Raw genomic sequence first — 24,300 nt, forward strand, 5'->3', positions numbered from 1 at the left:
GAGAGGGCAGAAGGGCTTTTTCTGCTTCCCAGGGCTGCTCAGACAGAAAGCAGGAGCTGGCAGAGTTGAGGGAGTTCTGCCTGTCTTGTAGTCTGCTACCCAGACATGGGCTTTTAAGGATGAGGGGAAAATCATCATAGTTGATATATTTAAAACCAGTCATTATTTGCATCTTGAATTTTTTCTCTCTCTAAAACACATGCTTATATTCATCAGGAAACTGTAATTCTGTTTTTCAAATTACAACCATTTAAAGGAACATTATGCAAAGTGGGAAACAATGCCTTACTTATTATGAACTGAGTCTCACATCCAGGTTAAAACACGGCCCTCAAATCTCCCTCTTTGCTCTTAAGGTTCTCTAAGAATGTGCCAACTATGGTTTCAAGGAGAGCTTCCCTCTTCCATTCTCCTGTCCTGAGGCAGTGGCAGGTCACCAAAGGCCGTATCTTCAGATAGCCAGCCATGTGAGTGTTCCTTTAATAGGGCATCATTTACATTGCCTCGAGTTGCTGATGGATGAAAAAGATAACCACGGCATTGAAGAATCACTAATTAGCTTTTTGCTTAATCGTAAACTAATGGTAATGAGTGGCCAGCATGCTTGTATGGTTTTGGGCAATATAATATATGGAGAAATACATAAATTTATAAAATGTATGAATATAAAAATACATAAAAATAGTAACCCCGAGCATTTACTGTATCTCATACTTATTATAGCCTGGCATTGCATTACTATGTTACTAGATTATCTTATTTAATTCTCACAATGCCCTTGTGAAAGCGTTACTCTCATCCTCCATTTGAAGATGGAGAAAATGAGCCACAGAGAGGTTTAGCAAATTGCTGTAGGTCACAGAGCTGATGAAAGTGGAGTTGGGTATCGAACACAAGAAGTCTTCCTTTAGTACCTGTGTTCTTCGTGATAGTGCCACGTTATGCCTTAGGACTGGTGAGAAGGACTGGACATGAAGGCTGTAGGAGCTGAAGGCGATGGTGAGAATCCAAGGCTAACGTCCTTCTTAGAATCATCTGTTGCCTAAACATTCAATGATGTGCACTAAATATAATGAGAGAAACAGGAAGCTTCAGGAGCTTCCAGTTTAGTCAAAAGGTAAAATACATGTAGAAATAGCACTAATATATATGCTAGAGTTAAGTCTTGAGGGAAAGCTACTCAAAGAATTCTACAAGATATTAAGGGAATAGGGATGGGGGAGAGTGGAAAGGGGAAGAGAGAAAGACAGGAGAGAAGAAAAGGGGAGAAAGGGAGAAAAAAGAAAACAAAACAAAGACAGATGGAGAGAGAGAGAGACCAGAGAGAATGAAGAACGAAGTTATAATTCACAAAACCAGGGCAGGCTTCACAGAGGAAGCAGCTGCACTGTGGGTCATTCACATTAACTTGAGTGGAGGGGAAAGGAAGGGGATGGGGAAGGGCAAGGAATAATGTCCCAGATGGAGAAAGAAACAGTCAGAGAAAAGGTGGGGATCTGGTGGTTGAGGAGCAGCAGGTGGTGGGTGGACAGAGATTAAATGTGAGAGGAATGGCAGGAGCCTAGTTTGAAAATTGAGGACACAAATTAGGGAGTGCACAGGGCCTGGGCTGAGTAGTTCAGGAGGAAGCCTGGGTCTGGAGTTGGGGTGAGTTTGAAGCAGTGAGAAGAGAAAGGGGCTGAAGCCTGAACTTCTGTGAACACTCTGGTAGCCCTGGTGAGCCAAGGCAGGTGGTCGAAGACACAGGAGGAAACCCCAGAGAGTGTCCTCTCTTGGAAGATAGGGGCAAGGATGTGAAGAATTAAGAACTTGTCTATTACAATGGGGTTCACTTTCACATAGGGTAATTAATTTTCGTTTCTGATCGACTCAGGTAAAGACTCCTACGGTGAAGTGAAATTTTCATAATTTGGCAAAAGTAAATTCTGTAGGGTGTATTTGATGGAGGAAGTGAAATTCTTACTGGGTAGGCCATAAAGGATGCCTTTGGTGTTACATCTCTCTTTGCAAACTGCTCAGAACTCTTAACTCACTAGACAGCCTTTCTATTAATAAAATCCCTTCTTCACAGATCACCCTGCTTAATTCCCCATGATGCTATCATTGTTGCCTTGCTGATCAGACTAGAGAGGACTCTAATACATTGAGGCATTAGGATGTCTTACAGAAGTAAATAAATCAGACTCAGAATTGTGCTTTTACTAACATTGGATCAATTCCCCCGGGGCTTCAGTGTGAGTTTGTAGGTGGGGGTAGGAGGTGTAGTGTTTGGACAATCATCTCCTTTGGGGCCTTCGTGAAAGTGTATTGAGATGAATTTCTCTTGCTGAGAAGGTTGTAGAGATAAGAGTTAGAAACCTACTGGAACACTTGGCTTTCAAAAAAAGCCAACTCTGCATGTTCTTCCCTGCTTGAAGCCCTGTGGATCAAACTCTTGACTCCCAGCATTAACATCCAGGAAATGTCTCATGAATTCCCCAGTGTCGCTAGATTCTTGGAATATTGATGAGTGACTCATTCCTCTTTTCCTAGAGCTCCAGAAAATATCATAAAATATAGAACACCTAAGTACTATCAAGAAGTTCCCTTTAAAGAAAACCGGAAGCTGGGGCTTTTAGATGGAGTGGAGGTTGAGGCGCTGGACTCGCAAATGGCTGACCACGGTTCAAGTCTCAGACCTGGCAGCTTACTTTCCCTTTCTCTCTTTCTGGTTAAATTAAACAACAACGATAATGATAATAAATAACGTTAAATAAATAATTATAGAAAAAAGGAAAAGAAGACCTTCAGTTCAATTGTAGGGAGGCACTGAGGATGCCTTGGCAACTGGAGCATGCAGAGCCTGTTGACACCATTAGTGGTCCTTTTCCCAGATAACTACTCCTGCTCCCAAGATGCATCTGCTCTCAGTTTAGTAATTGGATTTTTGGGCGCAGCTGGCAGTTTCCTCTTGGCCTCCTTTTGCTCAATCTATGGCCTCTCTTCTGGACCAGAATCTTTCTGAGGGCTCTTGTCTTGCCTCCAGGGATATTTTCCAGGAAGCTCAACCCTTGCAATGGTCAAGTCCTCTCCCATCTACCTTTATCTGGAGCACAAGCTTTGCAAAACCATAACTATTTACTAGAGGAAAGGGAGCAGGTGCTAAGTTGTTTCCTTCTTTCCCCTTTTCTTATCTGCCCCTCCCCCATCCAAGGTCTAGACACATTGATTCCTTCAGCAGCTACTCTGCACTCCCAGTTCTGTGCCATCTCATAGTGAGTCCAGACCCTTCTCTTCAAGCCCTGTCCTCCACCTACCTCTCTGGGCCCATTTCCCACCACTTCTTGCTTCTAAGCTATGCTTCACACAAACGAGTCGCTTCTGGTGTCTGAAATACATGGTATTAATTCACCCCACCATTCTTGCTTTCTATGACAGCAAAGTTCACTTCTACTTGTCCTAAGGACTCAGTACTGGTTTGAATCCTGTTTGACATTCTCCCGGGCTGCCCCATTCCTTGTGACCATCTGCTCCAAACTGTATTCTGTGCATACTTTGGTTGCAGGACTTATCATTCTTGGAAGCATGACTCACAAAGTAGCACAGAAAACCAGAGGAAATAATCTTCACAATTTCAGGAACAACTGAAAAAATGAAAAGGATGAATCTCTTTGTTTTCAAAAAGAAAATGAAGTATCAAAACAAAACCAAAGAATGAATAAAATGAACAGGCTTTTTTTGAGCAGTCATAAGTTTTCTGACATGAGATACTGACTGATTGTGTAGAACTTTCCAGAAGAATTTCTGTCCTAGAAAGGGGTGCAATAAAAAGAACTATAATAACTAGGGTTAGCTGGTGGCATGTTTAGTTAAAGGAGCTGAATCCCACATGGTCGACTGTGCATTTTGAATCCTAGACCTGGTGGCTTGAAAAACATGCCAGGGGTGTGTGTGTGTGAATATATGTGTGCACAAGCCCAAAATGCTGAAAAGAGAAATGGAGGAGAAAGGATTGTAGCATGGCCATCACCCATGGAGGTGCTTTTCATTTTCCTTTCTCTCTCTTGTCAGTGAACACACACACACTCTGTCATATTAAAAAGAAACCTTCTAGAGTTGTTGCAAGCATGCAGTGATAGTTCAAGGGAGAGAAAACCACTCAGATTCCTTTTTCTATTGTTTGTGTGGAGTTGTTTCTTTTATTAGATCACAGGTGGGTATGAGGTGGGGGTCGTCAGATGGGAGTGATGATTGGGGCAGAGTGGTGAAGCAAAAGGTCTACTTGTTAGTTACATTGACATATAAAGAATGTTTAGGAAAAATTTACCTGACCCATCAGGTTGACCCTGTTTTAAGGATTCACTCAAGTTCAGTGGTAAGGTTGATATGGTTACTAGGGTGCTTCATGTTTGCCTAATGATTTAATGTTGTGTTAGAGAGGCCTGTGCAAAGGTACCAGGGTGCAGTCTCTTGAGTTACTTCAGTAACAAACTATTTCCTCTTTTAACTTCTGTCTATAATTTCCATCGGCAAGAACCAGCCAGTTTCCTCCCCCAGGCTGTGCTGTGCTGCTGTGCGATAATGGGCTATGTTTCACCTTAAGGACTGGCTGGGTTGTGGTGAAGAACAGGGGTTTCTTTCATGCGTTTATTTAAGACTCAGCCTGTGTGGGGTTGTTATAATGCATAGCCTTTGGGAGGGTCATGGTCAAGCTTTTTTTTTTCCTTAAAATAATTTTTTTAATTTTATTTGATTTATTCATTATAATTCTTTTTTTTTTTTTTTCTTTTTTGAAGAGGTTTTTGCTTTAGGGCACGAGCACTTGCCAGAAAGACAGAGAGAGGCAGAGAGGTAGAAACTGAGAAATCATCCCCTGGGGGGATGGCCACGCCACAATCCTTTCTCTTCCATTCTTCTCTCGGGATCTTGGGCACACACGCACATGTGCCTGGCATGAGTTTAAGCCACCGGGTCCGGGACTTGAACCATGGTCGACTACATGGGATTCCAGCGACATAGCCATTATGCTAACTGCTGGTCCCTCATTATCATTCTTTAATTTGAAGAGAGAGAGAGGGAGAGAGAAAGAGGGAGAGAGAGAGAGAGAGAGAGAGAGAGAGAGTGTGAGAAAACGAGCCGCCAAGTCTGAGACGTGGGTCAGCCATATGGGAGTTCAGCGCCTTAACCATCACGCCATGGTCAAATTTTTCAACAGCTTAGTTCAACAGTGAGATGTATGCCTAAATTGCCCCAGATTGGGTAACCCAGGAGGAGCATCCCTCAGTCAAAAAGGGAGCCCAGTGGAGCACAATAACAGCTCCTTCCCAAGCCAGGCCAGCCTGGGGCACTGTCAGCATCCAGGGAAGTGGTGTGGATCCTGTTCTCAAAGCACAACACTATCCCAGCTGAACTCCCAGAGCACAACCAATGGGGAAGCTCAGAGCCCCACGGATTTTATTCACCCCAGCAAGTCAGCCTGTTACTTATGCATGCATGAAAACGTAGGTGTAAGATGTGATTCTTCAACTTGCTATCTGTGTCAATAGTTATAAAAGATACTAAGTTGGGGAAATATTTTTAAAATGTTACTTTGAGAAATTTAATTTCATAACCAAATGTGACACTGAATGGGGCTAGAGAATGAGGAAAATTTTTGGACAGGAACCATATCATTTGCCTGTATCTTCTTGCAAGGTATGTTCAGCTTGAAGGTGACTCCTTCATTAGGTACCTAGCAACTGATTCTTTGCAGAAATTTCTGATAAGAAAAACTAGGAAACATCATTCTAATCTCTTTTTTAAATTTGTTGTTATTTTGCACCTTCTTTCTTTTTCTTATTTACAATTCATTTCCTGATTTCAGCTTTTGGGAATATGGAGTGAATATACTTTTCCTGATTTCTCCCACTATATGTAACTAAAAAACCTTGGACATTATCTATAAAATTGAGTAAAAGATGACTCCGAAAAGTAGAGAGAAGGAGGCAGACCAGCTAGAAATCTTGGGACCCAAGGAATAACATGGAGGTGAGTTCTATGAATTTTTTTTTTCATATATTATTGAAAGCCAAAGTTGGAAAACTAGCTATTTGTTTAGATGCTGAAGGTGACTCCTTCATTAGGTACCTAGCAACTGATTCTTTGCAGAAATTTCTGATAAGAAAAACTAGGAAACATCATTCTAATCTCTTTTTTAAATTTGTTGTTATTTTGCACCTTCTTTCTTTTTCTTATTTACAATTCATTTCCTGATTTCAGCTTTTGGGAATATGGAGTGAATATACTTTTCCTGATTTCTCCCACTATATGTAACTAAAAAACCTTGGACATTATCTATAAAATTGAGTAAAAGATGACTCCGAAAAGTAGAGAGAAGGAGGCAGACCAGCTAGAAATCTTGGGACCCAAGGAATAACATGGAGGTGAGTTCTATGAATTTTTTTTTCATATATTATTGAAAGCCAAAGTTGGAAAACTAGCTATTTGTTTAGATGCAGACCAAAATGACACCAGAAAATTCTGTCCTCACTAGCCATAGGACTGAGAAAGAGGTAGCCCACTAAGACAGAAAACTGCACAATAGCCTTTCTATAAATAGTGTAAGACAAAAATAGCAAACACGACGGAAAGAATGGTAACCCTGACTTGAAAACTGGCCCAGTGTGAAGCTGAGACTTCCACCCTCTTCTGGCTGTAATGAGAAGTCCCAATCCTGCTGTCAGAGTGGGATGAGAGAAGACAGAAAGGAAAATCTGGATTTATATCCTCTCAGAGACCTCTGTCCAGATCTGGTAGTAATGAGACAGGTCTCCCCATCCCCACGTAGGTAGTGTTAGAAGCGAGTTAGTGCAGAGTCAGGAGATTTGCCACCCCCCTGGGTTAACAAGGCCATTCCCTGGAAGTATCAGTGGGAAGCAGTAATATGAGAAGCAGCAAAGGTGCCCCTCATGTCCCACCTCCAGGTGCCCACTGGGGGCCAAGGATATTTGAATTATCATTCCCATTCAACAGTAACAAGGATCCTATCATCTTGGTGTCAATGGAGGCTTACTGTAGTATGAGATTTAAATAGGACCTGTAATCTCATAACAAAGCATCCACAATATCTAGGTTTCAATAAAAACAAAATCACTTGTCACACCAAGAAACAGGAAGAGTTTAAACTGAATGAGAAAAGACAAACACCAACATTGAGATGACACAGATTTTAGAATTATTTGAGAAGAATTTTTAAGCAGCCATCATAAAAATATTTTTTTATAAAAATATTTCAAGAAGCAGTTATGAACAAGATTAAAACCATTTTTTAAAATCTTAGAAAAGAAATAGTAAGCATCAGCAGAAAAATGAGAAGATAAATTTTAGAATTGAAATTGCAATGACTGAAATAAAAAAATCCATAGATAGTCTCAAAAGCAGGATGAATGAGACAGAGAAAAGGGATAGTGAACTTTTTTTTAGAGGTTTGTGCTATAGGGCACGTGCACTCACCAGAAAGATAGACAGAAAGTGAGAAATCACCCCCTGGGGGGCTGGCCACACACAATCCCTTCTCCATTCTCATCTCAGGATCTTGGGCATGCATGCACATGTACCCGGCATGAGTGTAAGCCACCAGGTCCGGGACTCAAACCATGATCGACCACATGGGAGTCCAGCGACATAGCCATTATGCCAACTGCTGATCCCAAGGAAAAGTAAACTTGATAGGACAATAGAAATGCTCTGATATTAATGGAGAGATAATAGACTTAGAAGAAAACTAACAGAGCCTTAAAAATATGTTGGGCTGTAACTCAAGATCCACTTTCACAACATAGACTACTGGGAGAAAAGGAGGAAGAGGTAGGACTATAAAAATATTCAACGGAATAATGGCTGCAAAGTTTCCAAATTTTACAAAAATCAAAACAAAACAAAGCACTCCTACAGATTTAAGCTTAGTGAATCCTGTGAAACAAACACCAAGAATCCAAACAAAGACACATGATAAATTTCTGAAAACGAGTAACAAAGAAAAAAATCTTAAAATTAGCCAGAAGAAAATGCATAATGCCTTTAAAGGAAATGTCATTCAAATGACAATGAATCAAATGAGACCAGAAGGAAGAAGAATATATTTCAATTACTGGAGGATCAGGGGGCGGGCACTTGGAAGAACTTCCAACTCAGGATTCCATACAACAAAAAATCCCTTCAGTAAGTAAGGGGAAATCATGGTATTCTCAGGTGAGAAAAGTAAGTACTTTGCCACAGCAGATCCACCCTAAGTGTTGCAGAATTTGTTATCAGCAGATTCACTCTAAGGGTTGCAGAGAAGATGCATACCCTGGGAAATTCTTAGGGTACGATGTGGTTCATGTGCCTAGAGTTTTAAAGGAAAGGGAGGGTTGAACTTTCTAGTCTTTTGAGCTTCTCTACCAGATCTCTCTTTTGGAGAAATACCATGACCCTGACCTTATTCTGATGTGACCGTCTCTGGAAACTTTCTATATAAAACCAAAGAACACAGAAAGATGGTTAGATTGAGTTTGTGCTACTGAAGGTATGATTTGTATCATGTTGTAGTTTAAATGGTTTTGTGACAAACAAAATTAATAGAGTAGAAAAATAACTTTCCTTATGAGACCAAAAATTCAGCGATAAAATTCCAATTTGAAAGGTGGAAGTTGAGAGCAACTGCATCTGCTGGGTACCCTCTCTCCCCTGAGAGTCAGTCTTTGCATAAGCGTGTGCTGCGTTCATACAGCCCAGGAGCACTGCTGAGCAACAAAACCCTGACCTGCTCAAATGTAGAAGCTACTAGGTCATTGGGAAAGTATGACTTTTTAAAAAAGAAGTATTTTATTTAACTTTATTTACTTATTTTAATTTGATTAGAGAGAGAGAGAGAGAGAAAGTGAGAAAGCAAGTCACCAGGTCTAGGACTCAAACCTTGGTTGGTCATGTAGGAGTTCAGTGCCCTTAACCACCACGCCATCTGTCGGCTCCAATGATGTATTTTTCTATTAAAAACTGCGTCATAACTTTCTGGATGATCCGATATTTCTCAAAACCATATATTCCCAATAGTGGGCTTTTCAGTGACAATTCCAAGGTCCCTAATTTTTTGGTATCTATTCATAAGAAAGGAAAAACAACTCATGGCATCATGGACTACAAGGCGGGCTATTGGCCAAGTATGGCCAGAGAGATCTTGGTTTCTGATAGGCAGCAGCTGTTCAGGCTCCTTGTCCCGGAGGACAGCAGAAGGCAAGGGAGAGGAGGGTGGAAGCAGGATTCGGGGAACTGAAAGCAGAAATTCTTTCCTAAGGTTTGATTCTCCCTGGGACTGGGCACTGGGGCAGATGGTGCTTGCTTTTTTCATTACTCAGGGAGTCATGGCCAGAGACATGGGGGTGGGGAGGGAGAAGGAAGAGGTCCAAACGTCATTTTTGAAAGCTCTTCAGATTGTCTGTATTTTAAAATAACATGATTCTGTTCTGTGAATATCATAGAGGCAATTCTATAAAATGTCGTGACATTCACTGGGTCACATACCTAGTAGGGGTAGTAGAATTATTGTGCCTAAGATAGCAACCACCTTAAACATTCTCATTTCCTTCTTGTGATTTGGCTCCTTCACCTAGAAATCCTGTTATCATCCTTGCCCTCTCCCTGCTTCTTGCTGGCTGTTACTTAAACTGAGTGATTTTGTGCTTCTGAAATGTTGGTAGAGCCAGCCTCTCTGTTCCTGATTCTCCATCTTTACCTAGAACAGCAAGTAGGGTCTGTGGAACAGGTGGACTTCAAGTCAGTGTGGAGAGTGTCCTTATTCTCAGGAGATAAACACTCAGCTAATGTGTTCTGACGTCTATTATTAACTCTCAAATGGTTGGGGGCGGGGAGAGAGACTGCATAAATAAGGTGACTACGACAAATGTTAACAGCTTGGTAAATCTAGATGTTGCACACATCATGTGCACTATATTATTCTTGTAATTTATCTTTAGATTTGAAAATTTCCAAGATAAAAAAAAATAGGAAAATCAGTATGGCTTGTTTAGACTGCCACTCTTTAGCCTGAGGTCTTAATAGGGATTTTCTCTGTCTTAGGGGATTTGTGTGAGTAGGTTGCTGACCGGGATGAATACCAGGTACTTGGTTGTATTCCAGTTTGTGATCCTTTTGAATGGTTGAGCAGTCAATATTTGATAAAAGTAGCCTTGAGTAGAATCCTACACAGTTCAATTTATTGCCTGTGGCTCTTTCTGAGACTTGAGATGCCTGTGCTTCAATGCAGACTGAATGAATCAAAGTCCCTGGGGACAGAAACAAAGAATAAATATTTCTTTAAACCATTCTCTATGGAGATACCTAATTTTAGGATGAAAGGACAGAAACTTTTTTGCCTCCTTTAGAAAGTAAAGGAGCCTAGGCAACCAAGAAACAGAAAATAAAGCTTTATTTTTTTCTTTTGAGAGATTTTTGCTTTAAGGTGTGTGTGTTCACTAGAGAGACAGGGAGAGAGACAGAGAGAGAGAGAGATAGTGAGAAATCCAACACTACCAACCCCCACCCCCCACCAGGGGCAATGGCCATGCCACAACCCCTTCTCCTCCATTCTCCTCTTGCAATCTTAGTTACATGTGCACATGTGTCTGGCATGAGTTTCAAGCCTCTGAGTCCAGAACCTGAACCATGGTTGGTCATGTGAGAGTCCAGCACCTTAACCACTATGATACCTGCTGGCCTCATAAAGGTTCATTTTTTTTTTTTTTGAGAGGTTTTTTGCTATAGGGCACGTGCGCTCACCAGAAAGACAGAGAGAGAGACAGAGAGATAGAAAGCGAAAAAAGAGAGAAGAGAAGATAGAAAGCGAAAAATCCCCCCCCACGGGGGCTGGCCATGCCACAATCCCTTCTCTTCTCAGGATCTTGGGCATGCATGCACACGTGCCCGGCGTGAGTTAAGCCACCGGGTCTGGGACTCGAACCATGGTTGGCTACATGGAAGTCCAGGGACATAGCCATTACGCTAACTGCTGGTGCCCATAAAGGTTCATTTTTGATGCATTTAGGAAATGCCTGTAACCCGAGACCACACAGGGAGGGCTCTTAATAACTGCAGCAGAAATGGAACTAGAATGAAGGTGGTCAGAGAACAGAGATACCCAACACTGGATATCTATGGCAGAGCTGGTCCACTGTGGCCTACTCTATCCTGGGGGCATGTCAGCCTCATGACCAATGTTTAGAACAGCAAGATGAAGATGTGGTACGGCTGTGAGAACCTCCCTGAATGGTGTAACACCACAGAGAAACCAGAGGAAGCAGAAAGAGGGAGAAAATGCTCAGCTTTACCACTTTGAAGGGAGATAGTTTCTCTGTGTGGCTGTGTAAAGGAGGAACTGTGTGGATGGTTAGCACTCTGTGGATATCAGTCTTTGTGAGCTCTATAAGGGGTCTCTGATAAGTTCATGTAAAATGTGTATTATGAAGAACACTTTGTATGGATTCAATTTTTTTTTCTACCAAAATAAACTCACATTTTAATTTCATTTTTACCTGAACTTTTTGAAGTACTCTCATGATGCTCTAAGGGCTATAAACCCTCTGACAAAACCCAGAAATAGACAGAGTTTTACTCTATGCTCAAAAGATTCCTTGCTACATTGCAATGCCCCCTGGGCTTTTCTTAACATTTTCCTGTTACAAATCACTGATCGAGAAAGGAATCTGCTCATTCATGAAGAACCAGAAGAGGATCTACACAAGATATTACAGTGGGAATTAGAGAGAGAGAGAGAGAGACAGAGACTAGAGGCCTAAAAGTGACTTAGAAAAGTAAAATGAATAGTAACTAATAAAGTGAATACAGAAATAATAAAGTGAATATAGTAAGTAGATGTAGAAATAAAGGCCATGTTGGATTTCTAAAAAAGAGAAAAGATGCTAATGTAAATATAATCAGGGATATGGAGTACAGCCTTGAGAAAATAGAGCAAAACAAATGAACAAACTAAAAGCAAAACCCCAAAACAGGATCAACATAAATTGATTGAGAATGAAAGATGAAGAAAGATGGCAGCATATATATAATTTGTGTCTTTGAAGAAGAAAATGATAAATTAGCAGAAAAAAATGTGAACATATTGTTTAAGAAAAATTTTCAGATAAATTTAGATTCTTAATATCATTAGCACATACTGTGTCTTAGACAGGGACGAGTCACAGACATTAATGCATATACTAACGTAGTCACCATAATTCAAAGAAAAAGAAATACTTCTACAGTCATCAAATCACAAAGGACATACCAAAGAGGGGAAAATGCTAGACTACCTTTCAGTTTCTCTCTAGACACATTGAATGGTAGAAGACAGTGGAAAGTACTTAGAAAAATAAAGTGAAGCACAAAGATTTTAAGCCCTGCCACACTGCTGTTTAAGCAAAATAATGCCTGAGAGGTCCTTTAAAGATGGAAGCACTCAGGGAAGACATTATGAAAAAAAAGTTAGTTTCCTAAGGGAAGAATAGAGAACCAGTGATAAAAAATTACAGTAAGTTAACGAATCCATTTACTTATAAAGATGAAACAGTCACAGGATCTATGACTACAGAAAAGATTAGAGGAGTAAAAACTCTGGCAATGCAAAAATAATAATATAACCAACAAATTCCAGGGGGAAGAGAGGAAGAGAAGATGGAATTCATTGAAAGAGAGCTATGTTCCTTGCCTCACCAAACAGGTAAAATCAGACATATTTAAAGTTGGAAAATCAAGCAAGGGAACTATAGGATATGGTATAAGGGAGTAAAGGTAAACACCAAATGAACCAGGAATAACAGCAGGAAGTCAAAACGAGACAGTCAAGGTGAAGGATGAAGGTAGAAAATGAACAAACCTGAATTTAAATATGGTTTATAGTCAGAGAGACAATGGATTTCATCTAAAAAAAGGGCTTAACCACAGTATGGTATATATGGTAGGAGAACAAAATGAGACCATCAACTTATCAAATATGCAAAATTGCAAACTACAAAAAATAAAAAAACCCACAACATAAGCAAACATAGGATATAAATAAAAGGTTAAAAATATTTTTAAGATTTGAAGGCTTCATAGAAAATAACTGTAAAAAAACCAACAAAATATGACATTAGGTAATTATTATGAAAAAAATCTCTCAGATACATTATCCAGCGAAAAATTTGTTTAGGAAAGAGAAAACATGGTAGTGTTCCATTTGTGTTTACAGAAGTATGTACATGAGGTTCCTTCAAAACTTTGTGGAGAAACAAAATTAAAGCATGTTTATTAGTGCAAAAATGTTTGAAATTCATGTATAGTTTTAACAAAACACATTTCTTATGACTTCTTTAATATTCCTCCCTATATTTTAAATTTTTATAAGATTTGTAACTAAGGACATGTAAACACACACACACACACACACAAGCATAAGTCTAGAATCTCTGGAAAGATACAGAAGAAACTGGTTAACTATGGCTGTTTCTGTCACAGAGGCTGGAGACTAGAGCCTAGGGGGATTTTTCACTGTTGGTGATTTGGTACTTTTTACTTTAACTATGGATATATATTACTTTTTCAAAATTCATATAATACTTCAAAATACCACAGGTGGTTCCAACCAACATCAGGAGATGAGCAGCCCTGGTTTTTCATTTCGGGGCTCTGACAATCTAATGGTGGTTTTATTGTAGCTCAGTGGTAGGGCTAAAGATGATGATTGCTATCTCTCTAGTTCATGCAGGGTTTTGGCAGACCAGCAAATAGTCTTATTGATTTTCTTGTGTCTGAAATTTCCTGGTTTCAAGAGAAGGTTATAGTTAACCAAAAAAAAAGGTAAAAACAAAATGTCATTTATGAAGCTATAATGTACTGGGGCTTTAGATTCTCTGTGTTAGTATTTTTACTTTTGTCTAAAGGTTTGAGGGCCTCCGTTTTGACTTTTCTGAATTCGTGGAATGCTTTCCTGGACTCTGGTCTCTTTGTCCTCCAATTCTCATGCTTTCCCACTTTTACTCTGCTGGTCCCTCACCATGCAGGCTCCTTGTGGGCATTGCATTGAGCACATTCTGCGCCCAGGCTCTGAGTGCCCAGGGTAACATGGCCCTCATGTGTACTGCCCTATGGGGATTGGTCACCATGTGCATGGTGCTTGTTTCATCTTTGCCCTGTTGCCTCTCCATTCAAGAATAACCTCAAGTCTACTTGTTGTTCATTCCTACATTGATTCTGTTCTCTCTCAAATGCTATTATATTCATAGATAATATTTTATAATTAGCACCTAATTCTTCCCCAATACTTGTGATCATTTTTGTCTTTCTACTTGAGTTTAAGCACCTTCAAGGGGTAAATCCTGGAGTTCTATATTCTAAGCAGATTTCAAATCTGACCAATTCCCACCATGTCTGTAACTATTCCTTTAGTTCAAGCCACCGTTATTCCCTGCCAAGTCTACTGCCAGCTGGTCACCTGGCTTTTCCTCTTGTGCCTCCATCAACCTGTTTTCCACACACAACTTCAAGTGTAAATCAGATGATCTCTCTCCCTGGTTTAAAACTCAAGGGAATTCTAGCATACTTGCCATAAACTCAAAGCTTCAGGTGACTTCTAAGTGCTTGTGAGATGTGTACCTGGTTCTCCTCCATCCACTTCTCCAAGCACCTCCCCATCACTCACTCTTGCAGTCTTTGACTTTCTTGCTGTTCTTTGTATCCATCAAGCTCAATCCATCCTTGGGCCATTGCATTTGGCAGGAAAGTCCCTCCACTATCTCCTGTCAGATTCTCTATATCACAACTACATCATGCAGGTAAGGATTAAAATTTCGCTTCCTCCCAGGCCCTCCCTGACACCCTAGTTAGCATATTACCCCTCTCTACCTACTGTCATCCCTCCCTCCTCCCCATAGGGCATGCATGCTTTTGGAGAGAAAGAGACAGTGAGAGGGAAAGTGAGACTACCCAGAAGGGGGAAAGACACACCACAATCCTTTCTCCTCCATTCTCCTCCTGGGATTTTGGGCATGCACACACACGTGCCTGGCATGATTTTCAAGCTGCCAGGTCCAGGACTTGACCCATGGTTAGCCATGTGGGAGTCCAGAGCCTTAACAACCAAGCCCACTGCTGGCCCTACCTTCCATCACTTTCATAAAAATTTGCCAGAGTGTGTATGCTTACCAGGAAGAACCAGAGAGAGAGAGCGAAAAAGCACCCTCTTATGAGGTATGGTCATGCCACAATCCCATCTCCTCCATTTCCTTCCAGGATATGGGATATGCACACACATGCCCCTAGTGTGTCTGTCAAGCTGCTGGGACTGGGATTGAAACCATGGTCTGCCATGTGGGATCTGGTTTCCTTAACCACCATGCCACAGACCTTCTCCCATTTGTCACTTTATAAACTTTTTTCTGCTTAATTTATCTTTGCAAATTTTATTTTTCTTATGTACGTGGCTTGATAGTGTAATCTAGGGCCAGACCGTCTGACTTTAAATCTCAGTTGCATTCCTTAAGCTGTGTGACATTGGATGAGTCTGGTGCCTCGCCTTCCTCATCTGTACAATGGGGATAGTGCAATACATTGTTTATAGGATTGTAGTGAGCATGAAAGGAGATGAAATGAAAAGAACTTACAAAGCTGTGAAGGAGGGGATAAGGACTACCTAAATATTCCTTGGAAGTATGAAAGTGCTTCCTACCTGTGTTTCACTCTGTCTCAAATCCATGAAACAGAGCATCTGAGCACTGAGTTGAGGAGGTATTTGGGGAATGTCTTTGAGAAGCACCAAACTAGGAAGCATTCTGTGCCTTGTTCTATGCCCCTTAAAATCTAAATGATTCCTTCAAAGCCAAGTGGCAGGTAGGAGCCCACTAGGCATACTGAGAGTCTGTTGTTGGGCCCCCGGTGCCTTGGGAACTGGAAAGAAAGGGGAGTGCAGGCTGCTCTGAGCTTTTGGCAGCAGGCTGCTGGTCAGTGCAGTTAAGGGATGGCTCAAGCCCCCTATGGAGCACACTTCCACTCTATCCCAACACACAAGCCCACATCCTTGCCTTGGCCCCACTCTTCAACATCCTGACTGAGGCTTGAAAGACGGCCCTTTTTGGAACCAGCATCCCTTCTTACATAAGGTGTTGGAATCACCAATGGTGGGAATTTCTCCTGAGAGTGCTGTAGAAAAGAGGCAGATTTTACTTATTTACAATCAGGCAAATTTCACTACACAATAGCTGAATTCCCCAATGCTTCTATGTGAATTTTAAGCCCACATCTTCAGGGGCAGAGGGGTCACTATTCAAAGTAAATATACAATGTGCCTTTATGTTAGGTAGAGAAGCCTTCTGATTTAATTTTTCTGTGTTGTAAACATAACTTTTACATATAAATTGTATATACATGTGCATATATGTACACACACACACACACACACACACACACACACACAGGAGCTTCTACCTCTGGGAGAACCAGACATCCAATTCTGATTTAGTTTTAGAGGAGAAAAGCTTTATTAAATAGCTCAAACTGCAGAGAAAATTGTTTCTAGTTTAAGCTAAAATGTCATGAAAATCTTAAAAATAGCATCTGTCAGCTTTGGTGATCTTGCTTTTTCTGGACAGTAACCTGGTAAATTTCTACTTTTGTAATAGGAGCTATAGAGATCCTAGTCACCCTGTGTGGATTGAAGAAATGCGGGTTTCTCCCTCTTTTATTTGTGCTATGTGCAAGGTTGATTGTGCTGGTTCTGTAAGAGTATAATGCCTTAAATGTGTAAATGTCTAGATCAGACCCCTAGACAGCCAGGGGCTTTAGCTGAAAAGAGCCAGGCAGACAGCCTGATGGACATATAACATCCTCTATGGTCATCATAAAAAAAACAGAGTTGAATCAAAGATGAAGGGGTTATATCTACACAAGAGAAACCACTTGTGTAGGGGTTTTTCCAGGAGGTAGAACAGATTTTTTAAAAAGGGTAGAACATTCCTGACAAGCGTAATTCAAGAGAACAAACAGTGGAGCAGTGCTCATGAAAGTTTAGACATTTGACATCAATGGCCCAGGACACACTGTCATTAAGGATCATCCAGGAGCAGTGAAAGAGGAGGCAAAACATGTTTTGTATTGTTTTTCTTTTTTAAAAAATATTTGCTTTAAGGGCCAGGATAGACATAGCAAATACTTCGCTGGACTCCCACATGGCTGACGGTGGTTTGAATCCCCAACCCATTGGCTTGGAAATTATGTGGAGCACATGTGTGTGTATGTGCCCGTGATTCTGGGAGGAGAAAAGTGGAGAAGGTATTGCAGTGTGGCCATCTCCCCTGGGAGAGTGATTTTTCACTTTCCCTCACACTGTCTCTGTCTCTGTCTCTCTCTCTCTCTGGTGAGTGCACACATCCTAAGGCAAAAACCTATTGATTTTTTTTGTTTTATTTTGTATTGGTTTATTCATTAATATTTTAGATAGGGTTAGTTCTTGATTACTAATAAGTCTTTGCTTAAATAAGCAAGAAAAGGAAGTAATAAAATTCTAGGGGACCAGATGGTGGGGCAGAAAAACATGATTCTCTTGAGATAGTCTCAAATGGGAAGGTTCCTGGTTCAAGTCCAGAGACTTCCCTGAGTATACTGGACATAAGCTTGTCCATAATTTGGGGCTGGCTGAAGTTGGGGTGGATCACAGCATCAAGACCCTGTTGGGGATATTATCTCTTCTGTGTCTCTTGCTCATAGAATGAATGAATGAATGAATGAATAAATTAATTAATTAAAAAACTTAGGGTTCTCAATCTTTGAAACGTAGCAATTGGCATACCTGGACTATTTATTGTGCCTCTAAAGATAAACAAGACTGTGGCCTCCAATGACCAGAAGAGAGATTGAATGACTCTTCGATCTTTTGCCATACCACCAACTTCTTCATTTTCACGAAAATTGCAAGCACCAGCTTAGATTTATTGTAAATCTGGTTTTGTGTGGGTGCAGGGAGACTTGAAAAGGGCTATGCCTATTTTATTATTGGGTCCTTTGGAAGTTTATTCCTCAGGAAGCACATTTGGTACCAGACATTCATATTTTTAATATTTTGGACTGCATTTTGCTTTATTCACAGTGTGTGGTTGACACCTAAAATTGTTTTCTTGTGTATATGGAAATAATGTTATTAAAATACTATTAAAATAGGCTTTTACAGGCACTATGCTACACATGACAAATGCATAATTAGCTGGAGTTAAGAAGGAATAGTTCATAACATAAAAGCTCCACTTCTAAAATAATGTTCAGCTGATATTTGTATGCATTGCTGTAATTTGGGTGAGAAACAATGTGTTCTGTGGTTTACAAAAATCTTATGCCTTGCATTATCTCTTTAAGCAATTAAAAAAAAGTGGCATGGGGTGAGCTTCTGCTGTTGGCAGTTTGGAGGTTGAGCTTAAACTGCTTGAAATGATGAGATCCCAGGAGAGACTGGAAATAAGAGCTTCTTTGGGACAGTGAGGGATCTGGCCTCACAATCTGTGTTAGGGAGTTGAGGCTGGTTTAAAAGCAAGTCTGCTCTATCCAATAGTTTGACAGGGATGCAGCAAAGGGACATTTAATTCTTCAATGATTTTTCTTTTTCAAACTGGCATTAAAATTAGGTACTTACTTGCCATTGCCTAACACGTTGCAGAAACAAGTAAGTTAAGAGACAAAACCTAAAAACCTAAACAGAACTGCTATGGTTTGAAGATGTTCATTCCCAATTAAAAGTGCTGAGCCATTGTAATGGATTTAAGAGGGTAAAAACTTGATGCAATTATGGTGTAGAAAGTTGGGCATTTGGGAAGAGACTAGAATTAAGGTAATTAGGATGGAGCCCCATGATTGACCCCCTGTGGGTTTTATAAGGAGAGGGAATGAGAACTGAACAGAGAGACCCTGATAGGCACAACTGCTCTGCTCTGCTTTTGACCTCTGATGTGATTGGGACTCTGCGATATGCCCACTGGACATGATCTCTGAATCAGAGACTGGACAAATCTGTGTTTTTTATAAATCATCCAGTTATAGGTACTTTCTGTTATTAGCAACAAAACAGACTAAAGCAAGAACTAAACAACAACCTAGTTAGAATTGTAAACTCTATGAGTGGGTAGCTTAAAGTATAAAGATTTGAAGATGAAATAAAAAAGATTTGAAGATGTGTTGAATGTCAGGCATGGGAGGAAGGCAGATCCTCTGGTGGGGTCAGATGACTGGATTGCCTCATTTGGGCTGTCACAAGAAGGTCTCTTGGTGTCGTTGGGAAGTGGAGACATTGCCGTGGCTGTTAGTGAGCCTGTGGGATGCCTCTGCGGGATCTGGCCCTAAAGATAGCCACAATGGCTGAAAATGGTGATAATGAAAAAATGGCTGCTCTGGAGGCCAAAATCTGTCATCAGATTGAGTATTATTTTGGAGACTTCAATTTGCCGCAGGACAAGTTTTTAAAGGAACAGATAAAATTGGATGAAGGCTGGGTACCTTTGGAGATAATGATAAAATTCAACAGGTTAAACTGTCTAACAACAGACTTTAATGCAATAGTGGAAGCATTGAGCGAATCCAAGGCAGAACTCATGGAAATCAGTGAAGATAAAACTAAAATCAGGAGGTCTCCAAGCAAATCCCTCCCTGAAGTGACTGATGAGTATAAAAATGATGTTAAAAACAGATCTATTTATATTAAAGGCTTCCCAACTGATGCAACCTATGATGATATAAAAGAATGGTTAGAAGGTAAAGGCGAAATACTAAATATTCAGATGAGAAGAACATTGCAGAAAGCACTTAAGGGATCAATATTTGCTGTGTTTGAAAACATTGCATCTGCAAAGAAGTTTGTAGAGGCCCCTGGTCAGAAGTACAAAGGCACAGAGATGTTAATACTTTTCAAGGAAGATTACTTTGAAAAAAAAAATGCAGAAAGAAGACAGCATAAAGTAGAAGCAAAATTAAGAGCTAAACAAGAGCAAGAAGAAAAACAGAAGTTAGCAGAAGGTGCTGAAATGAAATCTCTAGAAGAAAAGATTGGATGCTTGCTGAAATTTTCGGGTGACTTAGATGATCAGACCTGTAGAGAAGATTTGCACATCCTTTTCTCAAATCATGGTGAAATAAAATGGATAGATTTTATCAGAGGAGCAAAAGAGGGCATAATTTGGTTTAAAGAAAAAGCCAAGAAAACCCTAGAAAAAGCCAAAGATGCAAATAATGGTAACCTACAATTAAGGAACAAAGCAATCACTTGGGCAGTACTAGAAGGAGAGGTAGAAAAAGCAGCATTGAAAAAAATCATAGAAGATCAGCAAGAATCCCTAAACAAATGGAAGTCAAAAGGTCACAAATTTAAAGGAAAAGGAAACAAAGCTGCTCAGCCTACGCCTGCTAAAGGAAAAGTACAGTTTCAGGGCAAGAAAACCAAATTTGATAGTGATGATGACTTTGATGGATATGAACCATCATCTTGACCAGTGAAAATAGCAAGAGAAGAAACAGCCATGAAAGAACCTGCATCAAAACAACAGAAAACATAAAATGGAGTGGAGACCAGTAGTTTAGTGAACAAAATTTTTATTCATTTTAATTAGGTTTAAGCTGCCTTTTGTCTTTGAAACCTTTTAAAAAGAAAACCAAATTAGGTCCACTTCAATGTCCACCTGTAAGAACAGAAAATTTTTTTGTTGTTTAACTTGTCTTTTTGTTTGGTTTTATTACCCTCATGAGAATTTTTAAAAAATATATAGTTCTGTTTGTGTTATTCAGATGATTCAAATATCAACAGGAAGACTCTTCTGCTAAATTGCTTTTGTAATATGAGAATGTATCAGTACAAACTAATAAAATATACATAAAATAAAAAAAAGAAGGTCTCTTCAAAGTCACCTGCTCTGAGCAAACATATGCCTTGACAAAGGCCCGCTGCAAAAGAGATGATACTTCACTTTGCTTCCCTTTCATTGAACTGAAGGCACCAATGCTTACTTTAGGGGTCTTCAGTACCCTCATGAGTCTAGCAGTCCCAGTTTCCCCCAAATGAACAGAAGAGTCAAGCAGAAAAAGTTGTTCTCTATCAACATGAGACTTTAAGAAGCTAGTTTCCTTTCCTTCACTTTTTAGAATTATATCCCAAGCACCTCCTGAATAGAGCCTTAACCCTAACCTCAAATCTAATCTGTGAGTACACACACACACACACACACACACACACACACACATACACATACCCCTGTAAGAGCCTTAGAAAAGCTGGAGTCACCACTGATCAGGTGATTTAAATGTGAATAAGTGAGTTTAAATATAAATTCAAACTGTTGTAAGATGTATGTTAGGGGAGAGAGAGCTGTATTTTTAATATGATGTCAGAATAGCTAAGAAAAATTCTCCTATAGTAGATACAAAAACAGCTTACCATTGTACTGGAAAAAAGTGGAGGAGGCAATGCACACTTTTCAGATAACCATGGATATTCTTTGCTACCACTGGGGTGCCACATCTACCTCCAGTTTTTGGTCATTTTGCAGGGCAGGAAAAAGAGAGGAAAGCAAAAGACACTGCCAGAAAGAGGACAGTGGCCTGACCTTTCTGAACATGAATTGCCTTGTGCATTGGAATCTGGATACCAGCTCCTTTGTTGGAAAGCCAGGAGTAGAACTAGCAGCCTTTTAAAATCATCTATGTCTTACTTAATGAATCTTTTATACTCATTGGGGGAGCTGACTTAGAATTTGTCCATATTCTTTTAATTAGAGTTGGGTGGAAATTACTTGTTAAGGACTAAGGAGTCATGAGTTCTTGCTGATGCTTCAAGAGATGTTAACTCAAAAACCTGATCCATTGGGACCAGCAGTTGATGTAATGGCTATGTCGCTGGACTCCCATGTAGTCTACCACGGTTTAAGTCCTGGACCCAGTGGCTTAAATTCACACCGGGCACGTGTGTGCGTGTACCCAAGATCCCGAGAGGAGAATGGAGGAGAAGGGATTGTGGCGTGGCCATCCCCTCTGGGGGGTGATTTCTCGCTTTCTGTCTCTGTCTCTCTCTGTCTTTCTGGCGAGTGCACGTGCCCTATGGCAAAAAACCTCTCAAAAAAAACACAAAACAGTGTGGAATGGGGGAGGTGAAGAGAAGAGGATAGAGAAAGATAGCAAGAGAACAACAGAGAGGCAGGACGTTAGTAAGAAACAGATATGGCTTATTAACTGTTGTAATTAGAATAATAATAATACTGATTGGGGAAAACATAGAAAAGATATTGAATGTTGAAGCGGGGAGATTAATGTCTCTGTATTGACTGACATGCATGGCATTCCCTTTTGAAAAAGCAATGTAATACACTGTAAAGTTATATGTAATCCAATGTAATATAAAGAAGATTATGATGATAATAAAAAATAAAAAAACTGATCTATTATGTTCTTTTTTATAATGTGTCTTAAAATTAGTAACTGAGTTAAAAACCAAGGCCTGTGTTGAAGAGAGTAATACTTTTTATGTTGAGAAATGAATTATTAAGTAAGTTTATTTTATTCATGATGGAAAGCACATCTGTGTGTGTGTGTGTGTGTGTGCACAAGAGAGAGAACTTTTGAAAGTATCTCATCATGCCACAGTCTCCTTCCTCTAGACCTTTTGCTTGTTAGGATCTTGAGCACACATGAACTTGAGCATTTCCGGTTGACTGGTCTGAGGATCCAGCCCAGCTGATCATGAGGCTTCCAGCACTGCAGACCAATGTGCTATGGACCGTGCCACAGAAGCTGGGCCAAAGAGAGGTGAATTTTATCAGGCTAGGACAATGGATTCTCTCAGAATCTTAGACATAATTGAGCGAATATTATCTAATTTGAGCAAGCTCCAGTTCCTCCTCATTCCCGCTTGATGAGGTTAGTATAACCATATGCTAGGAGCATTAGATATAATTTTTCATGATAAAAGAAATGAAAGGAAAAGAGAAAAAAATCCTTCAGTCAAATCACTCGGAAGCTAAATTTTGCAACCTGGAAATTCTCCAAATTGAGGCTATAGTATTTCCCTTTTCCCTGAATCAGATCTTCACAATTTTTGAGCTTCAAAATTAGAGATATGAAGAATCAGCTTCTCTATTTGGACGGTATTTACATGTCATGGAACTGAAGTGGGTTTCCACAACTTGGGTTGAGAGTTTTCTTTCTAACCCTGCGCAGCATGCCTCAAAGGACAAGGAATAAAATGTAGCTATTTTTTGACTTGATGCTCTTACCTTCTCCCTGGTTTAACCAGGATGACTTCTCTATTGCTAGTGCATTCCCACTATGCAACAGGTTATATTCAGGTGATTTGTTAATATTTTGTTAAAAATAAAATGGAAGATATACATCAGATGTCTGGTTAATTGCCAATACAAACATCTGTAACAATCCTTTCAACAAATATAAAGCATCACACTCTGACCAGCTCATAGACCAGACATGCCCATTTTACAAATGAAGAAGTTGAAGTACACTGTGGCTGAATGGTTCCAGCCATAGAGCCAGGTCTAGAACCCAGGATTTGTCACTACCATGAATCAAGTGGCTTTTCTTTCTTACCACAGCACACTTGACTTGTAACATCAACTCAGCTGTTCATTTCTCAACTGACATGTCAGCTTTGCTAGGGTACAGTCCCTCACTAACCACTCAAACACTAAAGTAGGTGTACATGGAAAGGTACGTTGTAAATGTGATTGTAACAAGTTGTCTTTAAATTAAGGGAGAGTATCACAGATAGTCTGGGTGGCCCTGACTCAATCAGTTGAAATTTTTTAAATAATGAGTTGAAGCTTCCTTGACAGAAAAAATTTTTTTTTGCCTGTGACTGGCAACTTCAGTTCATGCATGAGAATTCCAGCCTCCTCTTCATGATGGTCTGCCTAATGGACTAATGGACTCGAGACTTGCCTAGTCACTCCTCGCAATTGTGTAAGCTTTTTTTTTTTTTTTTTCAATAAATCTCTTTATTTTTTCCTTACTGGAGATGCTTTTCTGCTTGAACCCTCACTGATACATCAAAGGAGGTATTGTAATTAATAAGCAGATCCGACAAACTGGGAATGTATATTAGAATTCTATAGATGGATAGAAATAGAGTTGTGGGTGGGCACAGGCCTTTGATTCTTACTTTGTTGAACTGGAAATCTGACCCTTCATATACTTTTGTGCAGCCTTTATAGGAGTGAACCTAGCCCCCAGCTGGACAAAGGCCAGGGTTGCATTCAAATGTCTTGACTAGTCTGGACATTGGCCCTTGCCCACTGACTCCTG

At 40.1% G+C, this 24,300-nt stretch overlaps 1 protein-coding gene and 1 pseudogene across 1 annotated transcript in view; one reads left to right on the plus strand and one right to left on the minus strand.

Annotated features, from left to right (window-relative positions):
• Window positions 1-24,300, minus strand: part of KCNJ6 (potassium inwardly rectifying channel subfamily J member 6) — a 350,982-nt gene that overhangs the window by 271,422 nt on the left and 55,260 nt on the right. The window lies entirely within an intron of this gene.
• LOC102477846 (lupus La protein pseudogene) lies at window positions 19,344-20,486 on the plus strand (annotated as a pseudogene).

Source organism: Tupaia chinensis, unplaced genomic scaffold (genome assembly GCF_000334495.1).
Source record: "Tupaia chinensis unplaced genomic scaffold, TupChi_1.0 Scaffold000175_1, whole genome shotgun sequence".
Lineage (NCBI taxonomy): Eukaryota > Metazoa > Chordata > Mammalia > Scandentia > Tupaiidae > Tupaia > Tupaia belangeri.